This window comes from Triticum dicoccoides, chromosome 4A (assembly GCF_002162155.2).
Source record: "Triticum dicoccoides isolate Atlit2015 ecotype Zavitan chromosome 4A, WEW_v2.0, whole genome shotgun sequence".
NCBI classification, from domain to species: Eukaryota; Viridiplantae; Streptophyta; class Magnoliopsida; order Poales; family Poaceae; genus Triticum; species Triticum dicoccoides.
In genome coordinates, this window is record NC_041386.1 from 250,707,014 (window position 1) to 250,725,628 (window position 18,615).

General features: G+C 42.9%; 1 long non-coding RNA gene across 6 annotated transcripts; it reads left to right on the forward strand.

The window, feature by feature from the left end:
- The first annotated feature begins 11,836 nt into the window (after positions 1 to 11,836).
- On the forward strand, positions 11,837 to 17,589 carry LOC119285741. 6 transcript variants are annotated; one of them, XR_005139767.1, is made up of 7 exons: positions 11,837 to 11,988; positions 12,081 to 12,220; positions 12,656 to 13,639; positions 14,268 to 14,323; positions 15,401 to 16,102; positions 16,584 to 16,682; positions 17,223 to 17,589. It is a non-coding gene; the product is annotated as an uncharacterized LOC119285741 (long non-coding RNA). The 6 variants fall into 6 exon arrangements; XR_005139769.1 differs by having other exon boundaries at positions 16,584 to 16,633; XR_005139770.1 differs by having other exon boundaries at positions 16,620 to 16,682.
- Positions 17,590 to 18,615: the final 1,026 nt, after the last annotated feature.

Below are 18,615 nucleotides of genomic sequence, written 5' to 3' on the forward strand. Positions count from 1 at the left end.
GTCTGACCGATACCCCACTTTCGGTCCTACCGAGATCATTAAGTTGATCTAGGTTTTCGATCTCGGTGCAACCGATTTGAACATTTCGGTCACACCGAATTTCAGTAACTGCCTGCAGTTATGAATCTTGGTGCCACCGAGTTGTTCCACTCGGTCACACCGACAGGGTCGGGCTATATATAGTCACGGGCAAAATTTTGGAAATTTCTCCGAACCCCTTCGCCCGCGCGATAGCCTGCTCTGCCCTCGTGGTCTCTGGATCGTCTTCTCGCCGCCAGCCGCCTCCAGTCGCTGGTCTCCGTCGCCGTCAACGGGAATTCTGCCCCGCTGTTGCCGCCGTTGCGAGTCTCCACCGAACTAGGGTATGGACTCGATCTTTGTGCTATTCCCCAATCTGATTCCTGGCACATTGTGATCATATTGATTCTAGCCACGTTTGATAAACTTCTATCCAGTCAATGAACCCATAGATTAGGTTTGATTCGAAAATTCTAGGTTTAGGTTTCCGCCGAAACCATCTCGGACCCACCGAGTTGAAAAACTCGGTCCCACCGATTTGGCTTATGCCATTGCACAAGTGAGACCCGGTCTGACCGAGAATTACTTATCGGTGTGACCGATTTTGGAACTTTATGAAACCCTAGCAGTCTTGGTGCCACCGAACTGTGACTCGGTCCTACCGAGTTCACTAGTTTAGGTTCCAAAACTGCTTCGGTATCACCGAGTTTGAAAATCGGTAGATCCGAGATGATTTTAGTGGGAAACTAAAACTAAGTTTTTGAATCATTCTTTTGCAAAAATATCTGCATTTTGTGATGCTCATCTTTTCTACCTCATCCATAAACTGTTCACAGGGTCAGCAGTCAGAGCTTGCAGCATGTCTGATCAAAGTGACAGCCAGAACATGTCAGAGCAGCAGGTGCACATGAGTGAGGGCACTAGTCCCTCCAGCTCTTCAGATGAGGGCAGCAGGAGCACCCCTAGCAACTTGCCAAAGGCTGCCACGAGACAGAGGAAAAAGAGAACTTCAGACTCCGAAGATGAAGACTATGTGGCAGAGGAAGAGGCCACTTCCAAGAGAGTTGAGCCAGCTCAAGGCACAAAGCCAGGCCTAAAGATCAAAAGGCCAGCAGGCAGGCAGCCCATGTCAAAGGCAAGAGCCTCAACTGAGAAGCCCACTCCCCAAGAGCCAGTTGCTGCAGAAGGAAAGAAGAGGAAGGAAAGGGTCAAGAAGACCGTATCCAGAGTGCTAGGAAAGGCTTCCATCATGGAAGAGGAAAAGGAAGAGGAAGAAGAGGTAGCTGCACCAGCACCCAAGGCACCCAAGCTGATGGGTGATGCCATAAGATCAGGGGCTACTGCATCTAAGCCCAAAGCTGCCTCCAAGCCCAAGTCTGCACCCAAGAGGAATACAAGGAGCATTCCTGCAGCTGAGAAGAACAAGGCCCCAGTGCCTGAGACTGTTGCTGAAGAAGAGGAAGAGAATGTTCTGAGAAAGCTCAAGCCCAAGATCCCAGACCACAACGATGCTCATCCTGTGGCTGAGGACATGAAGCTCAGGAGAGATTCAGGGCTGAGGAAGTGGAGAGAAGCAGATCCGTATGCTTCAAGGAGAAGGACTGCCGTGGATTACAGATTTCACACCAAGGAATAGCAGGACTTCTATGAGACAGTGCTGCTAGATAAGAAGCATATAGTCTGTGACATGAGATGGGTCGACTGGACCTACATGAGGGAGAAGGAGGAACACTACCCGGGAGTATATGACAGCTTTAGTGCTTGTGGAGTTGCTGACTTTGTTGGGCAAAAGCTCACAAAGTGGAACGAGGAACTGATCATGCAATTCTACTCCACGGCATACTTTTACACAGATGGAAAGATCACATGGATGTCTGAGGGTACAAGGTACCAATCTACAGTGGCTGAGTGGGGACAGCTCATTAATGCCCTAGAGGAGCATGATGATGACTTGGACATATATGCCAAGAAGAAAATGGACCACAATTTCATGTCCAATATGTATAAGGAAATTCCAAATGAGGCACTTGACACTTTCAAATTTGGCTCGGTGCACTATCTTCTGTCAGGACTGCCAACCATCAATTGGATCTTGAGGCACACCTTGTTGCCCAAGTCAGGTGATCACAAGATGATCAGAGGCCATGCGATCAACTTGCTACATGTATTTGATGTGCCTCAGAAATTCAAGGTGATGAGCCTCATAGTGGAAACTATCAAAAGGACTGCAGCAGATCAGAAGAGGAGTTGCGGATATGCCCCTCAGATCCAGGAGCTCATCAACTCTAAGATGGGCACATGCATATACTTATTGGACAAGGAACACCTGCCCATCCGTCCAGATTTTGAGGATAACCAAGTGGTCATGACTGGGAATGAGCCATCATCAGTTCAAGCACAAGCAAAGAAGGAGAAGGCAAGAAAGGAGAAAGCTGCCAAGATGCCAACTCAAGAGGAGGCATCTGAGTATTTCTTGAAGACTAAACAAGAGCAGCTTGGTTACTTGATTGCATCCACGCTGAGGATTGAGCAAAGTCTGGCCACCCTCACTCAGAATCAGCAGAGCCTAGAGAGAATCATGGAACAGAAGTTCTATGACTTGGATGTCAAAGTAACGGAAGTTCAGTCTGCAGTGGAGCAGCTCCAGGAGGACATGCAGGAGAGGAGAGGCAGGACTACCACTCATGCCTTTGCCAGAGTGCCACGAGGCCCGAGGTCATCTGCCGTGCCAGTTGCTGACACCAGAGCCACCACTTCAGCACCAGCTACAGCCTCAGTTCCACCAGCTCCAGCATCTACTTCAGCTCCAACTCCAGCGTCTACTTCAGCGTCTATCGAAGCCTTCGTCCTTGGAGTGATCCGGACTCCACCACCACCAGAAGATCAAGCCTAAGCGTCGATCTAGCACTATGCATTTTCTATGAACTTTTTGGTAACTTGTTGCCAAAGGGGGAGAAGATGTATAGATCATAGGCTTCGAGAGAGAGAGTGTGCTTTTCTCTCTTGCTTTATTTGGTGGTTTTTCGAACTTGTTTGCTTTTGAGTGCTTGAGATACTACGTCATTATTTGTGAGACATTGATGATTATGTGTTTGATCATAAGCTACACTTAATGTTTGCTTAATGCTATTATCTCATCTATCTTATGTGATCATTCACTATTCTTGGTGATGAGTGCATGTATTTCATTCTTATCATTTTAAGCGCTCCACCAAGATGTGTGTGACATGAAAGAGTAACCCATGACTCTAACTCCTTATGCATTTGCAGTCCAAAGCAAATTTTAAATATGCACAAATTTAGGGGGAGCTCTTACTTATCACATACTTCTCAAAGCGACGATATATTTCATGCTTATTATCATTTGTCGAAGCTTTGATCTATATGTTGTCATCAATTACCAAAAAGGGGGAGATTGAAAGTGCAACTATCCCTAGGTGGTTTTGGTAATTCATAACAACATATAGCTCATTGAGCTAATGCTATTCCAAGATAGTTATTTTAGGAAAGCTCAATGATTGGCATGGCATGGATGTGAAAGTGGAACCCTCAAAATGCTAAGGACAAAGGATTGGCTCAAGCTCAAAAGCTCAAGACTCTTCATTTTATATTTTAGTGATCCAAGATCACATTGAGTCTTTAGGAAAAGCCAATACTATCAAGGAGGGATGAGGTGTTTCTTGAGCCTCTTGCTTCATGTGCTTAGTGATATGCTCCAAAACCCTCAACTACTTTCCCATATCCACATATGACCTAAACCCTAAGCCAAACTCGGTCCTACCGATTCTTCCTATCCGGCGCCACCGAGTTTTCATTTGTCATAAGCCACTGTCAAACCCTAGCAATTCGGTCCTACCGATAGGGATCTCGGTCTCACCGAGATGGGGTTGCAAACTCTCTGTTTCCCTTTCGTAACTTTTCGGTCTCACCGAAAGAGCGAATCGGTCCCACCGAGATTGCAATGTAAATTCAGTGTTTCCCCTTTGTAACTTTTCGGTCTCACCGAAAGAGCAAATCGGTCCCACCGAGTTTGCCTGACCAACTCTCTGGTTAGCTAATTACCAAATTTGGTCTCACCGAGTTTGTGTAATCGGTCTCACCGAGATTACGTTATGCCCAAACCCTAACCATATCGGTCCTACCGAGTTGCATGTCAGTCCCACCGAAAATCTCTAACGGTCACTAGGTTTACATTTTCGGTCCGACCGAGTTTGTGATTCGGTCCCACCGAGATTGAAAAACTGTGTGTAACGGTTGGATTTTGTGTGGAGGCTATATATACCCCTCCACCCCCTCTTCATTCATGAAGAGAGCTATCAGAACACATACACCATTCCAACTCATATGTTCTGAGAGAGAACCACCTACTCATGTGTTGAGACCAAGACATTCCATTCCTACCATATGAATCTTGATCTCTAGCCTTCCCAAGTTGCTTTCCACTCAAATCTTCTTTCCACCAAATCCAAATCCTATGAGAGAGAGTTGAGTGTTGGGGAGACTATCATTTGAAGCACAAGAGCAAGGAGTTCATTACCTACACACCATTTGTTACTTCTTGGAGAGTGGTGTCTCCTAGATTGGCTAGGTGTCACTTGGGAGCCTCCGACAAGATTGTGGAGTTGAACCAAGGAGTTTGTAAGGGCAAGAAGATCGCCTACTTCGTGAAGATCTACCGCTAGTGAGGCAAGTCCTGTGTGGGCGATGGCCATGGTGGGATAGACAAGGTTGCTTCTTCGTGGACCCTTTGTGGGTGGTTGCTTCTTCGTGGACCCTTCGTGGGTGGAGCCCTGTGTGGACTCGCGCAACCGTTACCCTTTGTGGGTTGAAGTCTCCATCAACGTGGATGTAGGATAGCACCACCTATCCGAACCACGGGAAAAACATCCGTGTCTCCAATTGCGTTTGAATTCTCCAAACCCTTCCCTTTACATTCTTGCAAGTTGCATGCTTTACTTTCCGCTGCCAATATACTCTTCGCATGCTTGCTTGAATTGTGTGATGATTGCTTGACTTATCTTAAAATAGCTAAAATCTGCCAAGAACTAAAATTGGGAAAAGGTTAAGTTTTTATTTGGTCAAGTAGTCTAATCACCCCCCTCTAGACATACTTTCGATCCTACAGACGTACTACAATCATCGCACCCACGTGCATTCTCTTTTGCCTTGCATGAAGATATGACAATCGCTGATTTTGGGCCAGTACTGAGCTACATGAAACCTTTCACCTACCACTATCCGCTTTAGCTCTCAATGAGGTACAGAGCATCCATCGTGCCTCGTCCAACTTGCACCCCTCAATGGCAGTGACAGATGTCTGGTATTACTCATGGGGTGCTGCTGACTATAAGCCGAAGGATTACTACAATTACTACTTCCGTGATGCAACAGCCCATCCGGCCTTTCGGCTTCTTTGGAAATCAAATTTCCCGATGAAGATCAAAGTTTTCGGTTGGCTACTGCTGCATGATAGGCTAAATACACATGACATGCTTCGGAGAAGACACTATAACATTGGTGATGACTTTGCATGTCTTCTTTGTGGACATGATACCGATGAGACTCTTGAGCATATGATTTTCACTTGCCTGTTCAGCAAGAGGTGTTGGGCCAAACTACATATTGACTGGCCTGGTTTTCAGAACAGGCTCGCTGCGTTGCAAGAGGCACAAACAAACTGGCCCCACCCTTTCTTCATCGAAGTATTCTTGACTGTTGCCTAGAGCTTGTGGAAGGAAAGAAATAACAAACACTTCAGAGAGGTTGCCCCATCCATTGCTTCCTGGTTTGAGCGCTTCAAGGAGGATCTAAGGCTTTTACAACACAGAGTTAAGGTGACATGTAGGGCTGCCTTGCTCTCCTACTGTGACACACTTAGTTGAGTCATACTTTTGTTTTTTCCTCATTTTTCTCAAATAGTACAGCACATGCCAGTGATCAAGGAGTAGCAGCCAACTCCTGGTAGTGCACCAGGAGTGGAAATGTAATAGATGTGTGAGTTGTATGTCTATGTAAACACCCCATTTATATAGATATATGAAAATACAGTGAGAGTTCTCTCTCACTGTCAATTCCCTAAAAAAAGAGTACGCATCCTGCTGCGTCAGAGCCGTCTGAAGAAGTTCTCTCACCCTTCGTGTTTCAATTGCTGTCGGATAGTCGCCTTCCATCAGGAGAGCCACCAAATGAGCCGACGCAACGATGAGATTCTCCAAAGGGTTAGAAAAGTGACCCGGTGGTATTGGTGTGTAATGAGGCGGAGCAGTATTCATACGGGGTGGCTCCATGGCCCGCGGTTGAACCGGCACCCCAGCCCCAGGTGTCGTGATCCGGTTTGCCTCCGGTGGGTTACTTGGACCAGCCCCGGGTGTATGAAAGAGATTCCTAGGGTCGTAAGTCAGAGGCAGACGTGACTAAGTTTTCTGGTGCTTTCTTCTCATGACCTCGTTTGATGTGTTCAGATCCACTGAGAGTCGGAAAGTTTCCGTTTGAAGCTGCTGAGCACAAGCATCCAGAGCCGCCCGTTCTACAGCCATCCCGACCTCTTCCGCTGCTAAGTTTTCTTTGGCCTGCGCCATCTCTTCACGTAGTCGTGCCACCACTGCATCGTGCTGAGCCTTATCCGCCGGCTCCACAGCGGTTAACAGAGCCGTCAACTTATCCATGAGGTCCATTAGTATCTGAGCCGGAGGGCGCACGGGGTCTCCTGACCCGGCTGCTGCCGACCCAGTGGTTATTGCTGCCGCGGCCGTAGAATTCTGCCCGGGTTGAGTGCCAGCCATGAAGACTCCAGCCCGATTCGGTGGATCGGAGGGGTCCAGAATACTGTTGCCATCGGAACAGCCCCCAAGCATACCATCTTGTAGCAGATACAAAGAATCTGTCTCGCCTGTTAACGATGCAGTGTCGGAATAGATGGCCATCTCACCATCGTCTACCGATCCTTCAGAAAACTCCCCTCCATGGATGCAACCCACAAAGGCGCGCCTCACGGCAGGTTGAGCCTGGGCGGGTCTCGCTTGCTGAGCCGTCTCGATGAGGTCAGTGCAGATGTCCGGCTCAGGGCCCGGCTTGCCGATCCGGCCGATGAAGATGTGGATTCCGCCGAAGGGGACCCGGTATCCGTACTCAATTGAGCCGGCATTAGGGCCCCAGCCTTCATCGTCGATGTAGATCTTGTCGCGATGACTCTTGGTCATCCGGCCCACAGCGTATCCCTTGAACCCTTCAAAGTTGCCCTTCAAGAACTCAAATCCACCGTGCGCTGGCCCCACGGTGGGCTCCAACTGTCGTGGAATTGTCACGACAAATGTCCTAGCGAAAGGACTTAGTCGTAGGGCCATCGCAACTAGGAAGCTTAAAGGGGTTAATCGGGACAAAGGACACGAGAGGTTTATACTGGTTCGGCCCCTTACGGTGAAGGTAAGGCCTAGTCCAGTTGATGTTGTGTTGCTAGGCTTCGATAACCAAGGAGCGAATCCGCTAGCTTGGCTATCGATCTGTTGTCTCTTTTTTCTAAGTCGCCGCCGGGTCGTCCCCTTATATACACGGGTTGACGCCTGGCGGCCTACAGAGTCCTGGCCGGCTCATAAAACGCGCCCGGCTCGGTGACTTCTTTTATATGCCTTTCCTTACAAGTCTTTCTCTACATATGGCGGTTCATAATATTGGGCTTTAAGCCGCCTCTGGGCTTAGGCTTTCTATAAGTCTTAATGAACTATCACCTTGAATATTACTTGGCTTCTTTTTGTAACCCGCCATTGGGGCTGACCCGGCCCCTCCTGGGCGGGTCATACCTGGTAGCTATATCCCCAACAACTTTTACTTGTCCTTTTGGAGCTTATGCTTATATACGTATGCCTTTTGGTTTATGTAATGCACCTGCTACCTTTCAAAGATGTATGACTGCTATATTCTCTGACTTTTGTGAAAAGATTGTTGAGGTATTCATGGATGATTTTTCTGTTTATGGGACTTCTTTTGTTGATTGCTTAAGCAACCTTGATTAAGTTTTGCAGAGATGTGAAGAAACCAATCTTGTCTTGAATTGGGAGAAGTACCACTTTATGGTGAATGACGCTATATTACTTGGGCATAAAATTTCTGAATTAGGTATTGAAGTAGATAAAGCTAAAGTTGATGCAATTGAGAACATGCCATGTCCGAAAGATATTAATGGTATAAGAAGTTTCGTTGGTCATGTTGGTTTTTATAGAAGAATCATCAAAGATTTCTAGGCGCTAACTATTCTCCTTCAAAAATATGTTCCATTTGTTTTTGATGATGATTGTGTAAAAGCCTTTGAAATACATAAAAAAACCTTAATTTCTACACCTATTGTTCAACCACCTGATTGGAACACGCCTTTTGAAATTATGTGTGATGCTAGTGATTATGCCATTGGTTTTGTTCTAGCAAAGAGTTGATAAGAAATTGAATGTTATTCATTATGCTAGTAAGACTCTATAAAGTGCTCAAAGAAATTATGCTACTACTTAGAAAGAATTTTTAGCAGTTGTGTTTGCATGTGATAAGTTTAGACCTTATATTATTGATTCCAAAGTTACTATTCACATCAATCATGTTGCTATTAAATACCTATGGAAAAGAAAGATGTTAAACCTAGACAGATTAGGCGGGTTCTTTTACTTTAAGAATTTGACTTGCATACTATTGATAGAAAGGGAGTTGAGAATCCCGTAGCAGATAACTTGTCTAGGATGGAAAAGGTTCTTTATGACCCATTGCCTATTGATGATAGATTTCCTAATGAGAAACTAGCTGTTATAAATGCTTCCCGTAATACTCCTTGGTATGCAGACAATGCGAATTACGTTGTTGCTAATATATACCACCTAGTTGCACATACCAACAAAAGAAAAAGTTCTTCTTTGATTTAATACATTACTTTTGGGATGACCCACATTTTATGTAAAGAAGGAGTAGTGGTGTTATTAGACGTTTAGTACCTAACCATGAACAGGAACAAATCATACGAAAGTGTCATTCCGAGACATACGGAGGGCATCATGCTAGAGACAGAACTGCACATAAGGTATTACAGTTTGGTTTTTATTGGCCTACTCTCTTCAAAGATGCACATAAGTTTGCCCTTTCTTGTGATGATTGTCAAACAATCGGTAATATCGGTAGACGTGAGGAAATACTTATGAATTATTCTCTTGTTATCGAACCATTTGATGTTTGGGCTTTGATTATATGGGACATTTTCCTTCCTCTAATGGATACACTCATATTTTAGTGGCCGTTGATTACATTACTAAGTGGGTAGAAGCTATTCCAACTAGTAGTGCCGATCATAACACTTAGTTATTTTGTGATTTAAAAGAATAAAATTTTAGTATGGTTTTTGCTTCGAGTGTTTGCTTTGTGTCATATCTATGTAATCAAGTGTGAGAGTTATATACTCCCTCCTTCCTAAAATATAAGGTGTGATTGACTTTTTATGTCTTTGATGCACGACTTTGACCACTAACATATATCAAAGTATATAGATTGAACATGTATAAATGGCATCGTCATATTTGTCTTGCAACACAATTTTATTTCGTATGTATGCATACTAATTTTATATACATACAATACATGAAAACTATAGTCAAAGTTGTGCAACAAAGACTAGAAAAGTCAAAGCGCGCCTTATATTTCGGTAAGGAGGGAGTAATAAAGAGTAGTTTGAGTTTTGTTTCTTTACTTCCTTGTTTCAATCTCAATAATAAAAATAAATAAAAGATCATATGCTAATCCCATGGGGAGTAATAACTTCACATAGAAAAAGTATGTTTGATAAAAGTTGTTAGAAATTAACAAACATAACATTGGTCATGGATACAATTCATGCAAAATTATTAAAGGGAGAGAAGATTCGCATATAAATATACTATCTTGGACATATTTTATGATTTTGAGCCCCAATCAAATTTTTTCTACATGGTAAAATAGTCGATGTTGGATAGGGAAGACAACGCAAAGAGTTATGTTTGTTTACATTCACATAGAAGTTATATTGTCATGGATCCTTTAACATGTGGTGCTTATCTAGGATCTTTTGCTAGCCAAAAAATTGTACTAAGTAGAGACAGTACTTGTGCATCCAAAACCCTTAAACCCAATTCTTTTCCATGAGAGTCCACCATATCTACCTATAGATTAAATAGGATCCTTCAAGTAAGTTGTCATCGGTGCATAAAGCAATAAAAAATGCTCCTAAATATGTATGATCTTTTATTGTAAGGAAAAATAAGCTTTATACGATCTTGTGATGGCAAAGAAATAAAAGCGATGAGACGCATAATAAATGTTGCTATCATAAGGGGCTATATAAAGTGACGTTCCTTTACATTAAGAGTTTGCACATCCAAAAATAAAAAACGCATGACAACTTCTACTTCCCTCTACAAAGGGCCTATCTTTTACTTTTCTGTATTTACTTTTATGCAAGAGTCAATAATGTCCATCTCTATTTCACTCTATTAATTCTCTAGGTGGCAAGCATCATGTGTTTGAGAAAGATTAGGCACAAATAAGTTGACATTATCGTCGAGATAAATAAGTTGGATAGCATCACTTGGATGTAGGTGATCATGAGTTACTATTTTTGACATTATCCTCGACATAAATAAGTTGGGAGGCGAAAATAATAAGCCCCTATCTTTCTTTGTGTTTGACGAAAACGTTTTTCCCAAAAATATGCATTGAGTGTTAGCAATCATAGAAGACTAAATGATGGTTGTGTTGGGGAACGCAGTATTTCAAAAAATTTCGTACGATCACGCAAGATCTATCTAGGAGATGCATAGCAACAAGAGGGGAGAGTGTGTCTACGCACCCTCGTAGACCGAAAGCGGAAGCGTTTAGTAACACAGTTGATGTAGTCGAACGTCTTCACGATCCAACCGATCCTAGCACTGAACGTAAGGCACCTCCGTGTTCAGCACACATTCAGCACGATGACGTTCCCCGAGCTCTTGATCTAACTGAGGACGAGTGAGAGTTCCGTCAGCACAACAACGTGGCGACGGTGGTAATGAAGCTACCGGCGCAGGGCTTTACCTAAGCACTACGACGATATGACCGAGGTGGTAAACTGTGGAGGGGGGCACCGAACATGGCTAAGAGATGTTTGTTGTCCTTTGGGGTGCCCCCTACCCATTTAAAACAAAACAGAGGCTGGGCAACTCGCTCCCAGGGAGCTCCCCCGATTTCAGCCTTCGTTAGCCGTTCGATTTTGGTCAACGCAGTCTTTTTTTTGTTGCTGGCCGTTCGATCGTCGCTAGAAAACGCCGGTGCAGTTTTGACCGCGCGGTGAATTGTGGATAGGGAATGACCTGTGGGCTCGGGGCGGGATCCAATTGGCTGGGTTTCTCATTTTTGGGTGCGCGCGCAACCTCTCCTGTCGTGCCGCGTGCGCACGTCGTGGGCGCTGCGCCATTCCCGGTTCCCGCTCGCCCCTCTTGTTCGCCTGTTGGTGCAGCTGCAAGTGAGTCTACCTGCTCCTTGGTCCCACACGCCGGTCTGATGGCTGTGTCTTTTTTGTGTGAGCGTTGCCTACCGCGTCGCGTCGTGGGTCAAACGCGCGCTGCCCGCGTCGTGCGTTACGGGGAGCAGTTGCGCAGGGATGGGCCAATGCGTGTGTAGCCGGCTTATGCACCCGCATCTGCCCTATAGTGATGACAGGTGGACCGAAGTTGCTCCTGGTCCCATTCGTCGGTGGCCCTGGCTGCGCGTCTCGTCGCGGTCGGGATTCGCCCGTGCGCTGCGCTCGCCCTGCGGAACGTGCAAAAGGGTCAAAACCCTAGCCGCCAGTTCTCGTCAAGCACGCGGCCCCTCCGCCTCGTCTCCTCCCTACTCCCTCCTCTCCCACGCCGCCGCCCTCGAGCCCGCGCCGCCTCCACCTCATCTCCTCCCCGCTCCCTCCTCTACAACGCAGCGCCCTCGATGCGCTGTAAGGTACCCCGTCGACACGTCGGGGATACGCAGCGACGGAGCTCAGCCGGAGCGCAGCAGAAACCCACTCCTAACCCTATTCGCTCGATTGACAGGAGCAGGGCAACGGATTGGATCGAGGGCGCCCTGGCCTCGCCGCCGCTGCACCTGGATTCGCTGGCCGCCGCGTCGAGTCACCTCCGTCGCCGTCGCGAGTCAGCTCCACCGTTGCCGCCAGGAATCCCTTCCCGACAAGGTAACTTCCTCCAAATCCATGCTCTCCATGGTCCTACAGCCCTGCTTGATGCGTGTGTGTTGTATGCGTTTACGCCTCCCTTCCGATCTTCAGATCTCCATATTTGGTGAATGCGGTGTTTTGGTTTCGTCAGATTACTATCTGTATTTGGGGATTAGCTACGAATTGATGTTTTAGTTTGAGCGTGGATACTCGGCAGTGGTGATTTAGATATTTTTGTAGAATAGAATGGTTAACTCGGTCTATTTCTGGAGAACTGCAGTGTAGATGATATATGTATGAACGATCGTAACACTGAAAATGCAAAATTTACAGTATGGTGTAATGATGGTCGGTGGGGTGACTTTTTTTGATGGCATTGCCCAGTGCAGATTTTGGATTTCTACTGAGTGGTACCGTGTTCTGAGATTAGTTTTTTTCTGTTGCTATCTGCAGGAAAATTCCTAGGGATTTGATTGATGGAGGCATCACTATTTGGCGCTGGATTATCCATTTTTGCAGCACCAGCAATGTTGTTTTTGTTTGGAATGGCCAGTTCTCAATTTCTAAATCGGCTATACTATACTTCTTGTCAGGTTACATTATCTTGCTTGGTTTCAGTCTATATGTAGCACAAAAATAGGTGACATGGTTGGTTTGTATGTTACACTAAGGAACACCACCATAAGGATAAGGGCATTGCACTTCTTTGTTTATATTTGGTCTGTTCCTATTTGATTTGCTGTAGTACTTAATTGCTACACCATTTCAAGTTTCTTACTATTTGCTTCTTGCTGTTTCATTGTATTCAGTTATGATATATTTTTCAACTATACAAGCACTTGGGGAAGTCAGGAAAACTGAACCAAAGACAAACACTTTTACTGATGATGTTGGGGCTTTTTTTAACTGAGATGTGAAAGATGCATCTTATCCCCTGAGATATATTGCCTTTAATCTCTTGATTTTTTCCCTGACATGCTAATATAGAGCCAGATATGCATGATTCATCATACACATTACAACCAATTATCCATTGGTTCTTTTGTCCATAGAGGTGATTTTGTTTGGACCATTAGTCTAGGTAGTGACATTTTGATCGATAAGGCACAAGTTTATTTTCTTTTTCACTCGGGCTACACTAAAGTAAGCATAACTGTCAGTGAAATGAAGGCATACAAATCATGAAGTTTTTGCCTTGGCTGTGTGCCTCGTTTAGTTGTCACTTATTTATTTCTGGGAAGTTATTCAATTCTCATTGAGCTTTCCTTATGCTTTCCATTGCTAAAGAAGAAATTTAAATACGCAATATTTTAATGTCTGAGGAGGCGAGAGGAGATGAAAAAGGGCTGTAAGGTTGTACTTTGGTGCTTCTCTGGCCAATGATGGCTGGATCCATCTGACGCTCTTCCAAGCAGAGCAGTGCAGATTTGCTGACTGGTACAGCATCTAAACCTTGGCTACCCTAGCTAAATTTTACATCTCTTAGTATCAACAAATAAGTTGGTTACAGTATATACTTGAAGATTGCAGCAGGCACAAAATGCTTGGCTAACCAGCCGGTTAATTGAGTTGTGCCTACGAAGGATCAGTCGAGTAGTTGTTTTTTTCTAAAATAAATGAGGATTAGTTTGGTTGCCATGTAACGGTAAGGCCAGAATGGTGGTACTGAAAAATGGTTCTTTAATGGTCATATGTGTTGTGGAGTTGGAACTTGATTCTTTTTAAGTTGGAGTGGCTAGGTTGTCTATATGTATTGCATTATTTTTCTACGGTGTACTGTTCTTTCTAATGATTTTTTTAAAGTTAGTATTTAAGTTTACGGCATTATTCTGTGGCGTACTGTTCTTTCTACAACATACTGTTAATATCTTATGCTTTTCAACATTACACGGTTAAAACCTTCTGTATAAGATCTTGCGCTTTCAACATCTGCTCATGGCGCTGTGCGTATTCTGCTATGAACTGTTTACATTATAGAGAGTTGTGGTACCTACATTTGTACGATTTCTTTTAGCTGATGTTGGTTGCTCATACTGACAAAAGGTGTGTTAACAAATGATTGCAGAGCAGCGGAGAAACATGTTTCTACAAATGTGCCAAAACTAATGGATTTAACTACAGGTATTGCACTATTATTCTACAGGTATCGCTGTATTGCATTATCCAACTGTAAGTCTGTTCTAAACTCTATGCCCCATGTAAATCTGATGGAAGATTGGGCCATTTAATTTTAACCAAAAAGGGTGATATGCTTTGAGTTGCTTGAATCTGTCCAGACATGAAAATTAGATATACTTTGAAAGCTCGATATATGAGTACGAGATAGTTGATACAGGTGTACCTCTTGTAGGAGATTATTAGTTGATTACCTGCTTCTATGCGGTGAACAAATGAGTAAGCAGTTTTAGTTGATAAAGGTGTAGGCAACACACCATATTTGCTCCATTTTTTGGTTTATATGTCAAGGATGTTTAGCCTTTCCTGAATATGTTAATTGTGAAACAGTTTTGATGCAATTTTTGAACCATTCAGTCTGTTTTGTTCGTGCAGTTCATGGTACCAGATCTGCAGGTTGCATCTTGTGTAGATTTGGCTACCACATTATATGTTGATGTTTCACTTTGCTCAGTCAAAGTTTCAGTAAAAATTTGAATTGAACATATTTTTGTAGACATACAAAAATAGTCTGCATTTTTTACATCGCCCTGGCATCCAATTCAAACTATATTTTCTGCCTAAACTGTTGCGTACCCATGAGATCATGGGATAACTCAGACATGAGCCGGTGTCCAGTGCGCAGTTGGGTGCATTATTTGGTGACATCCAATGCTAACTGTTTTTTCAAGGCCACCCAGTGGAGTGAGGGTGAGTAGTGTGGCATCAGCCTACCGTTTATTTAGCTGGTTCTAGGATCTCCTTTGTTGCTGCATCTTGATCTCCTGCTTTGCTGTAACTATGTTCTGCTGCTTGATTTTTGCTTCCTTTCTTTCTAGCTACATGCTTATTCTTTCTAGCCACATGCATGTTTTCCTTTTGCTGTGGGAAATAGTTCAGTTATATTTATCAGTAGCATCTCTATGTTTATAGATACATACTAGGAACGTGCTTATTTAGTGTGGCCTTCTCTTTTTTATGCAAGAAGTGTGCCTTCTCTAATCTGACAATCATCTTATTTGTTGTTCTAAATAATTACTGCAGGATGGAGCAGCAGGCATAGATGAAATCTACTGCCAATTTCTATTGGTTGCGGCATCTTCCGCTGAGTAACTCTACAAAACAGCCTGCTAGCATTGATTCTTGCAATAAAAAAAGTCTGGCATCATTCATAAAAAGCTTATAGACATAGATAATTTCTTAATCCTGCACTGCTTCTCACCAGTGAGATTGTAGATGTGGTATTTTGAGAATACCAGTGTAATTCACTGGTCCAAAAGCTCCATTTCTTAATGTGTTTTTGCAGAATGCTACCAGTAATGTTTTTCTTTTCCTTAATGTACAAACATATCTACTAGATATGATTTTGGATCTGAACTTTTCCCTGTCTGCAGCTCACATTGTGGTATGGTCATGGTACAGCAAAAGGAAAAGATGTTTAAACTTTTTTTGGGCGTCATACATGAAAAGTACCTTTATTTCCATCGAGCTTAATTACTAAGAAAATGTTACCACTATTTCCTTACTAATAAACCTAAATGTTCTGAAAGTTCGGTCTCTTGCTCTCTTTGCTTATGAATCGGACACTTTCCCTTTCTTTAGTCCTTACACGGTTCCACCTCGCTTTGACGTCATACTTTGATGGTGTTTGTAGGTATGAAGACTTGAAGAGTGGTCATAATGTTACTTAAAGGAGGCCTCAACTTGCACCAAATACATGGGCATGTGCAACAGCAACTTATGTAGGTGAGTAGGTATTTATGCTTAGTTTTGACTTGAGTACAAAAAAGAGCTTGCTGACATATACAAGAGAATAGGCTACCCATTCTTGAATTGAATCAGATTGGTAGACTAAACCACTGTGGTGTACTCTTCGCTGCTGAGTTATTACAATCCAACTGAAAATAAGGGGAAAACAAACATGATCCTGCCATTTAAATTATCTCATGTTTGTGGAGAAAAGTTGCATAGTTAGCTATTGCAAAATACTATCAACCCAGTTTTTGTTCAATAGACGTCCCTTCTTCGAATGTAGCTTGAACCTGCGCAAGGGCATGGTAGCATGCTCATTCTATTTTTTTTTACTAAGGTGGTTACACTTCCCTACTTTTTGCTAAAAGAGAGTCAATTTAGTCATGAGCTATTGCGGCGTTTCTGTTTACTGAATTTCGTTTTGCAGTTCCCTTCTCTTGAATGTTTATTCAAATGTGCCTAATGTTTTTTTTAGGTTTCTAAAAACTAATAAATGCTGCTCTCAAATCAGTTAGGAGGCTGAAGGTAGTAGCTTACTGAACTCTCATTTCCGGAAAAATTTGGAGATGTCTTGGTATGGAGTTTCATGATCAACTTGCTCTGGCATAGTTAGTCTTTCTAGACTAATTGTTTGTCAGTATCTATTCTATACATGTGTTTGATTGGTTGTGCAAACATGCATGCATTGTTCTGTGTGGAAATTGCTTTATCCGGTCTGTTCTATAGCAATGTTTCCAGTGGCTGTTTAGCACATATATTTAGATAGTTGCATACGCATGCTTGTTTCTGCCAGAAAATTATCTTACCTGATATGTTTTCAGATGCTATTTGGTATACATGTTTGTCTTTGTCATGTTTATGTTGAGTTGTGGGTTCCAAAGGTATTTATGATGATCGTTTGCATGGTGGGTCATGTCAGCGATGTGCATTGCATATTCATGATTCAAACTCTTTGTTGGGTATAGATCTATATGAAGTTGTTTTTGAATGGCCCATGATTCGTTTTTTATTAGTATTTTAGTTTAAGCATTTCTCCAGAGAATCTTGATATCCAGCTGTATATATATCCAGTCATGTTTTTTTACTCTGACCAATTTCTTTTTTTGTTTTACAGTTTGTACAATCTCTAAAGATGGTGCTCCATTGTTCTGTTAATCAAGATTTGTTCCCTCCTTTCTTACTAGCTGATACGTGATGCCCGTTTGCATGGGGGGGTTATGTTAACTATATTCTATTCATGATTCAAACTGTTTGTTGGGTAATTTAGTTTAGACATTGTGTCCTGAGAATCTTGATATCTAGCTGTATCGGTATAGTATAGTTTGTGATTTTTCCCTCTGAATTGATATATCCACTCAGGTTGGGATAGGTTATGAGTATTCTTAGTGTGGAAACAGCGGCAGTGCTGCACTTTCATCAGATGATGATATGCCAACCTTGCGCCATTTGGCTCTATGTTACCTGAAAAAGATAACAAAATACACATGCTCAAGTATATATTTTCAAAGATGAATTATCCTTCATTTTCCATTTTAAATGGTTTGAATAAGTATCCTAAGTGGCTGCTAAAACTTACTTATACCAATGAAGTCAAATATTTTTCATCTTAAATCCCTTCCTCAAGAATAAAGTTATTGAGAAAATGCAAGTATTTTTGACGCGCACATGGTTTCAAATGGGTCTCTACGCCATTTGGCGTCTGTGGGCTGGATTTACTTGGACTGTCAGCCCTAAAAAATTAGGATTTGTAAAAAAGATGGGCTTAAATGCTACATAACCAATGAATAAAAATTGAAGAAAAACATGGATCTATGTTACCCATATAACATAACAAATTATGCATGCAAGTTCAGATTTTGAAAGACAAACCTCAATGTAAAAGTTCACAATTCATGCCCTATGCTTGCTCAAACATAAAATTATGAACAAATATTCTCAAACGCGCACATGGTATTAAATGGGATTATGTGCCATTTGGGGCAATAGTCATATTTTCAGACCAACATGGTTTTTGGTGGGACTTTGTGTTGCCAAATTTAAATGTGTGTGTGCATCTAATTGTAGACAACAAGCCACAATTATATATTATTATTATTATTATTATAGAGCGTTAAATTTATTATCATATGTGCTTACCCACAACAAAACCAACTAAATTATGGATTCAGCGGGTCTCTGCGCCACTTGGTAAAAATCGCCACAAAAGAGGGGAGAAGTATAATCTGGATAAATGAGAACTAAATCCATGCATGCAAAGAAATTCGACATAGTAATAGGAAAGGAAAAATCTCACCAGTTGGGTACCTCTTTGTCGGAAACGTCTCTCTCACCAAAATGAGCCACCGAGGAAGAAAAAGGGATAAATAGGCTGATAGATGCAGTTGCTGCCGCTTCATATTCTACTCCAGACGGGACACCCAGAGAATTGTTCATGGGTCGGACTAGGTAGCATATGGGCCTTTCAAATACCTATGCCTCCATATGCACAATAAAGGGAGGGTTTTTTC